This window comes from Phascolarctos cinereus, unplaced genomic scaffold (assembly GCF_003287225.1).
Source record: "Phascolarctos cinereus isolate Bilbo 61053 unplaced genomic scaffold, phaCin_HiC Scaffold_4;HRSCAF=312, whole genome shotgun sequence".
Lineage (NCBI taxonomy): Eukaryota > Metazoa > Chordata > Mammalia > Diprotodontia > Phascolarctidae > Phascolarctos > Phascolarctos cinereus.
This window is the reverse complement of record NW_027555847.1, coordinates 305,704,214-305,716,064: the sequence shown is the minus strand read 5'-3', so window position 1 is coordinate 305,716,064 and position 11,851 is coordinate 305,704,214. Positions and strand designations below refer to the sequence as shown.

At 35.7% G+C, this 11,851-nt stretch overlaps 1 pseudogene; it reads right to left on the bottom strand.

The window, feature by feature from the left end:
• Positions 1-8,907: 8,907 nt before the first annotated feature.
• LOC110221970 (vacuolar protein sorting-associated protein 37A pseudogene) lies at positions 8,908-10,111 on the bottom strand (annotated as a pseudogene).
• Positions 10,112-11,851: the final 1,740 nt, after the last annotated feature.

The following is an 11,851-nucleotide window of genomic DNA, read 5'->3' as shown; positions in this document are numbered from 1 at the left end:
ACAGCTAGATAGATATACATGTATATAAACATGTATTTGCATGTCTACATATGCCTAGTACATAGTATGAATTTAATAATTGCTTACTAACTCATATATTATACATATATGTATATATAATATAATAAATACAATACATTTAATAAATATAGTATAATATAGTACAGTATAATATAATATAATATAGTACCATATAGTATAATATGGTATAATATAATATAATTAATATAATATAATTTAATGTAATATAATATAATACAATTAATATAATGTAATATATGTATACACATATATATGTTATAACAAGATCCTTTTTTGTTCCTTATGATTTGGTTTGGGGGGCATAATCCTAGATGTAGAACTGATGTCCAAAAAATATGGTTAGTTCTATGGATCATTGCTCATTGCCATGTCATTCTCCATAATATACTGGTATTATTATACCAGAAATGTATTGAAGTAGATAGCTCTTTCCAACATTTGATTTTTACCATAATATGTATATATATGTGTGTGTGTGTGTGTGTGTGTGTGTGTGTATGCATGCATATTACACATACGTCTATATGTGCCATATATGCATGTGTATAATATATTTACCATTCTAGTGGTTGTTGTAATATGATATCTTAAGTTTGCTTTGTTTTACATTTCAGACTATTTTGGAGTTAGAGCATCTTTTCATGTGGTTATTAAGTTTATATTTCCACCTCCATAAATCATCTGTTCATATCCTTTAATATTCTACCATTAGAAAGTATGCATTATTAGTCTCATAAATACTTATTATTTCAGATGTCAGGTTTTTGCCTGATATTTACTTCAAAAGGTTTAATGTATTTTACAAATTGGTTCTTTTAATGTTAAAAACTTTTTTTTGTCTGAAATTCTTTAATTTTAATGAAGCAAATTCTATCCTTTGTCGCTAGTGATTTATATTTGTTTGATTGTTAAGTTGCTTGTCCTCCCTATGATTTAGGAGTATGATTCCTCTTACTTTCTCTCTTTAAATGATTTTCAAAGATTAGTTTGACCATATACTCCACCAGACTTTACTATTTTGTGTGGTGTGAAAGGTAAAAATTTTAATCTTATACACATCAGTCCCTTCATTATCCTAGAAGTTTCTTTTTAGTCATGATTTAATTTCTTTTTTTTTTTAGTGGGGTAGTGGATCAAATCCTCATCTTTTCTCTTAGTTGTGTTCTATTTCAGGGCTCTCTGTTCTGTTCTATTTATCTTTTTCTAAATTCTTTTTTTTTTTAGTTATTATTGCTTTAGGGTACATTTTTAAATCTGAGAATCAGACTGTTTTCGATTCTTTTTTTTTGCTTCATTTTGACTAATTTACCCAAGAAAAATGTTCTTTTTCTTTTCCATCTGTCCCCCACAAAAAAAACCCTCTAACAAATCCTTATAATAAATATGCATAGAAAAGTAAGACAAATTGCTTCATTGCTAATGTATTAAAATGTGTACTTCATTACACATTACAAGTCCATCTCTATGGAAGGAGTTGGCTGGTACTGTTTTTCATTAGTTCTTTGTAATCATGGTAGGGTACTGATTGCATTGATCAGAATTTTCAAATTTTTCAAAGTTGTTTTATTTTGTTCTTGCCTTTAAAATATTATTGTTATTGTTTTGATTCTGCTCTTTTTACTCTGTATCAATGATATTTCCCATCTGAAACCACTTTTGTTACTTCTTAAAACATGTTAGTATTACATTGCATTAGAATTGTCATGGATGATAATATTGATAATATTGTTCAGAGTATTTAAGTTTTCCAGATGATTACAGTTATAATATTGTTGTTACTGTATACAGTGTTCTCCTACTTTTGCTCACTTCATTTTGCATCAGTTTATATAAGCCTTCCCAAGCTTTTTTAAAACTATCCCCTTCATTTTTATTTTTATAATACAATAGTATTCCATCACAATCACATACAACTTTTTCAGTCATACTCCAATTGATGGACATCCCTTTAGTTTTCAATTCTTTGCCTTTACAAAAAGAACTGCTCTAAGGATATTTGTAAAGATGAGTAGATCCTTTTCTTTTTTCTTTAGTCTCAAAGTATAGAACTAATAGCAGTGATATTGTTGGGTCAAAGAGTATGCATAGTTTTATACCACTTAAAATTGTTCTCCAGAATTGTTGGATCAGTTCACAGCTATGCCAACAATACATCAGTGAGCCTATTTTTCCACATACCCTACAGCATTTGTCATTTTCCTTTTGTCATGATAGTCAATCTGAAAGGTAGTACTTCAGAGTTGTTTTACTTTACAATTCTCTAATTCTTAGTGACTTAGAGCATTTTTCCATATGTCTATTGATGACTTGATTTCTTCTAAAAACTGTCTGTTCATATCCTTTGACTATTTGTCATTTGGTGAATTGATCTTACTTATGTAAATTTGGCTCTGCTCCATTTATCTTTGAGAAATTAAGTCTTTATCAGAGAAATTTGCTGCAAAAATTTGTTACCACTTTCTGATTTTCCTTCTAATGTTGGCCTCATTGGTTGTCAGTACAAAAAAAAAGTTTTAATTTAATATAATCAAAATTATCCATTTTACTTCTCTTGATTCTCTCTATCTCTTATTTGGTGATAAACCTATTTTTTCCTCTACCAATTTTATTTTATTTTTAAAATCATTTCCCACTCTTTTTTTTTTATCTCTTTCTTTTTTCTCTTTTAGGAATTCTTATTAGGCTTGTGATCAATCTGAATATTTCTTTGGTGCTTTTGCTTATAGCTGTTTTTAAATCATTGTCTTTCCAAGTTTGTGTCTTGAGCTTCCCAGTCACTAAATTGACTATTTATGGTCAGATTTTTCTTTCTTCTGCTTATTTTTCTAGCATATTTCTTGATTTTTGTCTTTATGCTAACATTGTATCCTCATTGTATTTTGGTGGGATGACTGGCCTGTACTTCTACAATGTGGTATAATCTGGGAAAGTTCTGGTCAATACCTTCCTGGTTTATGTTCTAGTCCTCACCAAGATATGAACCCTACTCCCTCATGACCACAAACACTCCTCTCCACCCTGGAATTGTGATCTGAAACTGCTTAGCGGGCAATGGAGCTGCCAAATGCTACCCCCCAAGACTAGTAAAGGGGTCTCCTGTAATCTCTCTTTAACCAAGTGTTCAATCACCTTGCCATACCTACGCACTGGACATTTCCAGTGCCTTGTCTATTACTGTTGCTGCTGCTCCTTCCCCCACCATTTCCCAGGTCCATAGCTGATACTGCTTCTGCTATACTACGCTCTGAGCCAGTCTCCATCCTTGTGTTTACAGAGCACTCTTCCTGACCTCCCAAGCTTCCTCGGGCTAGAAAAATGACTCACTGTGACTTTTTGTTGAATATACCACTTAGAATTCAGTTTGATGTTCTTGTTGTTTTAAGTTGTTTAAAGGAGTATCTTGGGAAAACTTGGCAAAATGCACACTTTACTATGCGATTGTGGCTCCACCTTCAACTCCATCCCTATCTCCTTCTATCATTAATATATTTAGGTTGTTCTCTACTTGTTTTGTTAACTTGGGTATTTTATACTTTTCATATAGTAACAAATTTCTTTGGGATTTCCATATTTATTGATCATAGTTGAGTAGAATAATCTCTTGACAGTTTAAATTTCTTTTTCTTTTCTTCTCCCTCAATTTTTTTTTTGCCTAATTTTGATGGTCTGGGCTTGCTTTTTATTTTTTTTTAAACTTGTTCATTGTTTATATTTTGTTAGTCTTCAAAAAGCTCTTACTTTTTTTCCCAATGAATTCCTTGTTACCAGTTATATTTATATCTGCTCTAATCTTGGTTGTATTTTTCCCTTGGTTTCTATTTACTTCTTTAATCATTTTCTATTTTTTTCCTTTAGTGCTAATACAAATTAACCATATCCTATCTTTTGTTATTCACATAGTTCTTTTGAACTGTGAATTATTTTTCAAAAAAAGCTTATGGCTACATTCCCTCAATTTTGATGTGTAGTAATTGTATTGTAATTATTTTTGTATAATCAGTTATTATTGTTTATTATTTCCTCTTTAACCCCATCATTATTTTATTAGTCATTAAGTAAATTCCATTTAGGCAAATACCTTTTATTCACTGAACAGTGCCTTATTAATCCTTCTGTTGGAATGTATAATATGTAAACTCTGACATTATTTACTTTTAAGTCCAAATTGTTACTTAATGATTATTTTTAATCAAGTTTATGAATACTAAAAAAGTGGGAATATTCTTTCTCCAATCAAGTTCTCTCCACATATCTTTTAGAAGTAGTTTATTTAACATACTCCATTTATTCTCATGATTCCTCCCTAATAATGTTTTTCTTGCTTTCATCAAATACAGTTTAGTGGGTATTAAAATATTCCACTATTATTTTAAGTCTATTTTCATTTCAGTTCTTAGTGTTTATTAGGTATGCATATATTTAAGATGTATATTTTTACATAGTTCATACCTTTTTAGTTCAATGTAATAAGCTTGTTTATTGCTTTTAATATTTTCTGGTTTTAATTCAACTTTTATTTCATTAAGACTGCTTAAACCAGGGGTGGGAAACCTGTAGCATCAGAGCCACATGTGACCTTCTAGGTCCTCAAGTGCAGTCCTTTGATTGAATCCAAACTTCACAGAACAAATCACCTTAATAAAAGGATTTGCTCTGTAAAACTTGGGCTCAAGGCCACACTCAAGGACTTAGAGGGTCACAGCTTCCCCACCCCTGGTTTATACTCTTCAAGACTTGGGAGCAACATGATAAATTTTCGGCTAATCTCTCATTTTTAATCAATATGTATCTTTCTGAACTCAGTGTGCTTCCTGTAAAGAGTGTATTGTTGAATTGTGCTTTGTAATTGATTCAGTGAAAGTCAGCATAGTATAGTGCTGTGATTCTCCATCTTTTTGGTCTGTTGAACCCTTTATATCTAGAAATATTATTGAGTACCTCAAAGAGTTATTTTTTTTCAAGGATTATATCTGTAAATATTTATGGTAGTAGAAATTAAAATGAATAGTTAAAAAATTTACTTATTAATTCATTTAAGGAATTAATAAACTATTTACATGTTGAAATAAATAACAGCTGTTATTTTTTATCACTTTTTAAAAAATTTTCATTTGAAGTCAGAAATTTTAAACATTAATTCCTCGGGAAAAGATTAAGGTGGCACACAAAGGGGCGTATATGAAATTGGAAAAGGGAGCCAGAAGAAGGAAAAATGACTGGTGGCTAGTCCACATTCAGACAAGCAGAGCAGCACCACTGGAGAGCAGGAACCGCATCCTTACCATGCCCTGAATCCTAAAGCATTACCTCACTGTTCAGGGACAAGGAGCATCTATACTACTTGGGAGTGAAGGGGACTTTTAGGAAGCAAAAATATAGTACAAGGATCAAAAGCCCCAACCAATCTTGGTGGGCTGGGGGGACTTGTCCTCCAAGGCTACCAAGGACATCAAACTGGGATTACACAGAAACATCATTCACAGGCAAGGAACAATCTTCACTCCCCCATCAGATTCACTTTCCCTAGCCAAAGGGCAAGAGACACACCAGGTCAAAGGAATAATCCCTTCAACATTTTTCCAACACAATTCACAGGAAACACTTCCCTCACCACTCTTTTCCAGGCACCTAAACACAACTTAAGAGGATAGTAACAATAAACACAAAAATCAAAAAGTTAAATCTGAGGTGTCCTTGAAACACAGCCTTAGACAAGAGACTTTAGAGGAAAACACCTATTTCTTAAAAAATCACACTTGTGAAAGGGATGCAATGGGGCAAGCCAGAGATTTAAGTTTTGGAGTGGGAGGGAGGGGGACAGATATATAGACATCTGGATTTAGGCCATGTGGACACCAAGTTATTTTTAACTTGGTGAGGGGATTGGTGTAGACACTGGCCTCACAGCAGGCCAACCAATTACAATAGAAGTCTCTGATGTTGGAACTCCCTTTGAAGGTCATAAGGATTTAAAGGGGCTCTAGAGAGGGGAGTAAGGACATCTTTGGGGGAGTGGAGAAGTAGACGACTAGGAGCAGAGAATAAATGTCACAGGGGAAAAAAGTCAATCTAGAGAAAACATGAGGATAATGTCAAACTCCACTGAACTCCAATGTCCAGTGTAACCTGCCAGCCCCACCTGAACCACCACAGCCCAATACATTACAGAGTGAGATAAATAGGAGCCAGGCTGCTAAGAGCCTGAGCAAAACCCATTAGCCCCATCTCTAGAAAGGAGAAGAGGGTGTTTCTGACAAATCCTTACTGCACTCAGGGCACCGAGATGGTTTCCCAAAACATACCAGTAGTCTACAAAAATAGAGGGGCTCCTAGAAAAGATGGCAGCACCAACACAGACACTGAGTACAACACAGGAAGAAATCATTCTCAATTTCTTAACTTGTCTTTTTAATTCAGAAGAAAAGAAGAAACAAAAATTTTCCAGCTATTTGGTTCTTTACTTCCCAGAAGTGATGGGGAAGATGGTGGGGAGAGGGGGATACAGAGGAGAGGCTGGTGGGGAGGGAAAAGATTGAGAGAAACAGTAAACCACATACTAATAAGTCTCAGAACTCAAGTGCTCAAGGTATAAGAAGTCTTGAAGAATCATCTGGTGGGGTCAGAAAGCTATAAGTTTGTCTTCTGTGTTTTGAGTCCTTGGTGAAAATGCTACTGTTCTTTTGTTTCATTAAATAAGTAATATAATGCAGAAAGTCTTGGGAGAAAAGAGTTATTTCACTAGGTGAGCCCAGTTTTGTCATCATCACTGCAATGATGCCCATTGTATTTTTTCACTTCAACCAAGTATTTGGCCCAAGTATTTCCTTTGCTTGTCATAACATCATCCTCAATCTTCTGCTTCTTGGCTACTATTCCTGTCTTGAGGGCTAGTTTTTTTCTTCATGCCACTCAGCTTGCCCAGGAAGCCAAGTGCAGCTGGTCCAGGTATTCCTCCTCTTCAGCTTGCCACCACTGACATTATGTAAAATAGTTACATGTTTAAAAAAAATTGTAAGAAGAGTGGCAATTTTTACATTTTTTTTTACAAATCTCTTTAATGTTTGTCTTAAAATCATATTGCTAGATTCTCATATCTGTTTTGGCATTGTTTCAATCAATGTGTTGTTTGGGATGATGTATATTAGGAAAATCCAGCCTCACACAGATATGTAGTTGAAAAGGGAGGAATATTTTAATAATCACATAATATTTGCCTATAAGAATGTTTTATGTGTGATTATAAAAATGATAGTACTATGAATTATTATATAGTGCTGTGACAATTACTCATGTTATTGCTCAAATTAATCTAATTATAAAAATAATTTAGACTTCATAGAGTGCCTGAAAGGGTATCAGTGAGCCCAATACTTTGGTGGCTTAGTGGATAGAGAGCTTACCTAGAGGTTAGGAAGACTTGAATTCAAGTCTCACCTCTAACAAATCTTATCTGTACAATTTGACCTTTCACAGCCTGAGACAACAATCTAAGACCATAGTCTGCAGAGAAAGTAGTCATGTGCTTGGATAAGGAAAGATCCTCAATATAAGCCTTGGACACTGATGAAATCACAGGTTTGGTTAAAAGGTAGACAGATAGACAGATCAATTTTTGTGTTATTTTGGGAAGTTAAATATTTAGCCAGTTAACATTATAATTATTCAATTTTTCTGAGCAAGGCACTGCCTCCTTCTTATATCTTCTTACAGCAATTACCGATCCATATGTTGAAGAATCACATAAAAAAAGTTTATGTAGCTTACATAGTTTACTTTAACTTGGAGTTTTCCTTTAGGATTACATTGTCCCTCTTTCTCTGAAAAGCCATTGTGATGACTAGTGATTTAGCTACCTTCATACTCTAAGAATTTTTATGTTATACAAGCAACTATTTTATCTCAGTTGTCTAAAAAATGTGTCCTTTTGGCTGAGAGGTTTATTTGAAGTTTAAAGGCTTCCTTGAAGTAGATATGGATATGGTTCTATATCCTATTAATACTCTTTTTCTGTAACATCAATCTCCTATTTTCCTAAGGTATTCTTAGTTTTGTTAGGGGAAAAATTCTTGGTTCATGACCAATAATTCTTAATTTTCTAATACTATAATTTGATTTCTGTGGTGCTCCTTTATCCTCTGGGAAAAGACCATCATAATGCTAATTATATTGCTTTGGTGAGTGATTTCTTGACTTCCAAAAGCTTGTAGCACTTTTAATTCCCCTTTAAAGCTTTGGATTTTAATTTTAATGAGGTTATATATGTTAAATCTTAGGATATCTTGCAAGATTTCTTACCCCATCTCTGTTGCTTCTATTATTTTTGGCTAATTAATTTTTCTATAGTCAATTAAATTATGCCATAAATATTCTTTGTCTTGTTCATTTTTTTTGTTTTGAAAGTTTTATTTTATTTTGCATTTAGTTTTTGTTGTTTCTCATTTTTACTTTCTTTTTATTATTGGCTTTTGGTGGGATATATGAGGAACCTGACTCTCTACAATATGTTATATTTAGCAATTCATTGCAATAAGAATAAAAAGAAACTAAAGCCTACACATCAGCAAAAAGACATTTTTTTTACATGAATAGGTATATAATTTCTAATAATCAGGGAGTAGCAGCAGAAACTTAAATATGGTAAAAGACTTTATCAACAATAAATGCAAAGGATATTTTTAGTGCAAAGAGTGCAGAAGGATTTCTCAAAGATAATAAAAAGCATCCTAATTTGTACAAAATCAGGCCCAGCTCTATGCAATGGATACAGTTAATCTCTACTACACAATACAACCGTTAGGATGAAATGCCTGTTAGCAAATCACATCTATTGCGAATGTGCTTAATTGGAACTGTTCATTCTTCTCTTGGCAGTTCACGTGTTCAGGAAAATCTAGAAGGGAGCGTGGAACTGGGTGTGGGTAGCCCATGGCCTGCTGAAGCTTCTCCTTTTTGGCTCAGCGACAATGACAAATGGTTCTCTTCTCCATGAAGCTGCTGAGAAAATCATCTGTCTCCATTTTGCCCTGGAGAAAGTCCTCTGCGAGGGTGTCTGACTCCTCTTCTGCCTCGTGAGCTGCCACCTTCAGCCTTGCCTAGAAGGCACTGGCGCTGCAGCTCTCGCTAAGCTCATGCTGCCTCTGCATCTTCCCGACTTCATCTGCGTGAGCGTCTCATACTTGTCGAGGACTGTCTGGCTTTTGGCTTCCAGGCTGGGCTCTAAGAGGATTTTTCCAGGCGAGGTCTTCGATGCTCCTGACCAGCTCGTCCTTGTCCGTGAGGACCTGCTTCACCTGGGGCAGAGTCGAGAACTGCTGCAGGAGTGCTTCCTCTTGCTCGTTCATGTCCGTCAGCTGCGACAGGCTGAGCTCCGAGAGTTCTGGAAATGCATCAGGAATATCAGACATCTTGTAACCACACCTGTTTTGTCCTGTCAGCATCAGGGCATCTGTGGTGGGAACAGGCAACGGCAGGCTGAAGAGGAAACCAGAGGATGAAGCAGCAGGTTTGGGTGTGGAGTAACTCGAGGCCAGAGAAACAGTGTCAGCAACTGGGACAGAAGCCACGGGCCTGCCGGCTTCTTGTGGAGAATAGAAGGGGAGAAACGGAAAACCCTGATTAGCATAAGGAGGTATTCCCACTGGGCCGCCATACAGGTATGGAAACGTTGAACTGGGAGCCAAAACCGGAGGATTCTTCCAAAACTCATCCAAGAAGCTCTGAACGATTTTCCCCAGGTCTGAGTGCATGGTAAAATTGTTTACTAATGGACAGGTAACGTATACTCCGTGTTTGTCCATTAAATGATGTAGTATTGGAGGGTAAACACTGATCACTGGTTTTTCCTGAGGAAATTGAGGAGGAAGGAAGATATTAATGTTAATTGTAAGGTTGTTTACTGTGAACGGTAATCTGTACTCCCCATCTTTCTGTATTTCAGGTTGCTGGCGTGTGCCACGCTCAGGGACTCAATGAGCCACTGCTTCTGCTGCTGGAGGCTGGTGAGATCCCCGTTCTTCTTTCTGCAGTGGGCGACCACACCGCTCTTGCTCAGCGGGAAGAGCCAGCTCATGCTTGGGCCAAGGCCCCGCGAGCTCAGGCTGGCAGCTTCCGGGGCCACTGGGGCGCCGTGGGGCTCGCTCAGTTCAGGAGGGGGCTGCCGCTCTGCAGATGCTCCACCGCTTTCCCAAAGAGACATTTTTAAAAAATGATCAGTGTGTGTGTGTGCCTGTTAATCTTTACCAAGAAAATTGGTTCATTTTAATTCTGGCAAACACGGCAAGATGAAAAATTGAAGCCAAGCCCAGCTTACATGTAAAACACTTAATTAAAGATAAAAGAAGATCATCAGCTGAAACAAAGATTCAATAAATCCCCAAAGAATCGCAAGTCTGCTCATCTGTTTATTTCAGCACTACATCTTGGAGTCATTATGATTGGGTATAATGTAAGAGGTTTAAAGCCGACATCATCTCCAGAAGATGAGGCTGTAAGATTTTAGGTCAAAACCAACTGGAATCCCAGCTGGGAGAAGGCCTAAAACTGAGGACATACCAGATAGGTGTTTATGCAAAGAGACAGAGACAGAACTGAGGTTAGTGGCCACTGGGGCCACCAAAAGAAAGAGGCAGAAGCCCAGAACTGAGAAAAAATATTATTTGTTTGAGCTCTTAGTTTAGCTCTCAGTATCACAATAGTGTTACTGAAAAAAAGACAAAAAATATGACCAGGACCTAACTACCCCATCTAGAACTGTGGAAGTGAAACAGCAGCAGCATCCAGACTGTAGTAATGACATGACCAGGGCCTAAGAATCCAAAACAAGTGAAGGAAGAGCCTGGTCCTGCATAAAGTCCCAATCCAGGAACTAAGCATGAAAGCATGAGTAAAAAGAGGAACATGGGATTACAATGAAGAAGTTCAATAGGTTAAGAGAATCCTAAGAAAGGGCAACAAGGAGGGGAAAGTGACTCTATAATGCAATCAAGTAGAGCTCCAGAGGAAAAAATATATGGAGATTGAATAACTTGATCCTGAAGAACAAAAAATCCAATGAGGAGAAGAATGCCTTAAAAAGTAGAATTGGTCAAATGGAAAAAGAAGCATAAAAATTCACTGAAGAAAATAACTCCTTAAAAAGTAGAATTGGCCAAATGGAAAAGGAGATGCAAAAGTTCACTGGAGAAAATAATTCCTTAAAAATTAGAATTGGACACATGGAAACCAATGACTCTTTGAGAGATCAAGAAACAGCAAACAAAACCAAATGAATGAAAAAAAAAAAGAAAGTATGAAATATCTCATTAGAAAAACAACTGGCCTGGAAAATAGTTCCAGGAGAAACAATTTAACACTTCTTGGACTTCCTGAAAGCTATGATTTAAAAAAAAAAAAGCCTAGACATCACCTTTTAAGAAATTATCAGAGAAAACTGTTCTGATATTCTAGAATTGGAGAGTAAAATAGAAATTGAAAGAATCCATGAATCACATCCTGAAAGAGATCCCAAAATGAAAACTTCCAGGAATATTATAGCCAAATTCTAGAGCTCCCAGGTCAAGAAGAAAGTATTGCAAAAAGCTAGAAAGAAATAACTCAAATATTGTGGAGTGACAGGATAACACAAGTTTTAGCAGTTTCAATATTAAAGGATTGAAGGGCTTAGGATATGATACTCCAGAAGGCAAAAGAACTAGGATTACTACCAAGAATCACCTACCCAGAAAAACTCAGTATAATCCTTCAGGGGGAAAAAAATGGATATTCAATGAAATAAAGGAGTTTCAAGTATTCCTGATGAAAGGATCAGAGC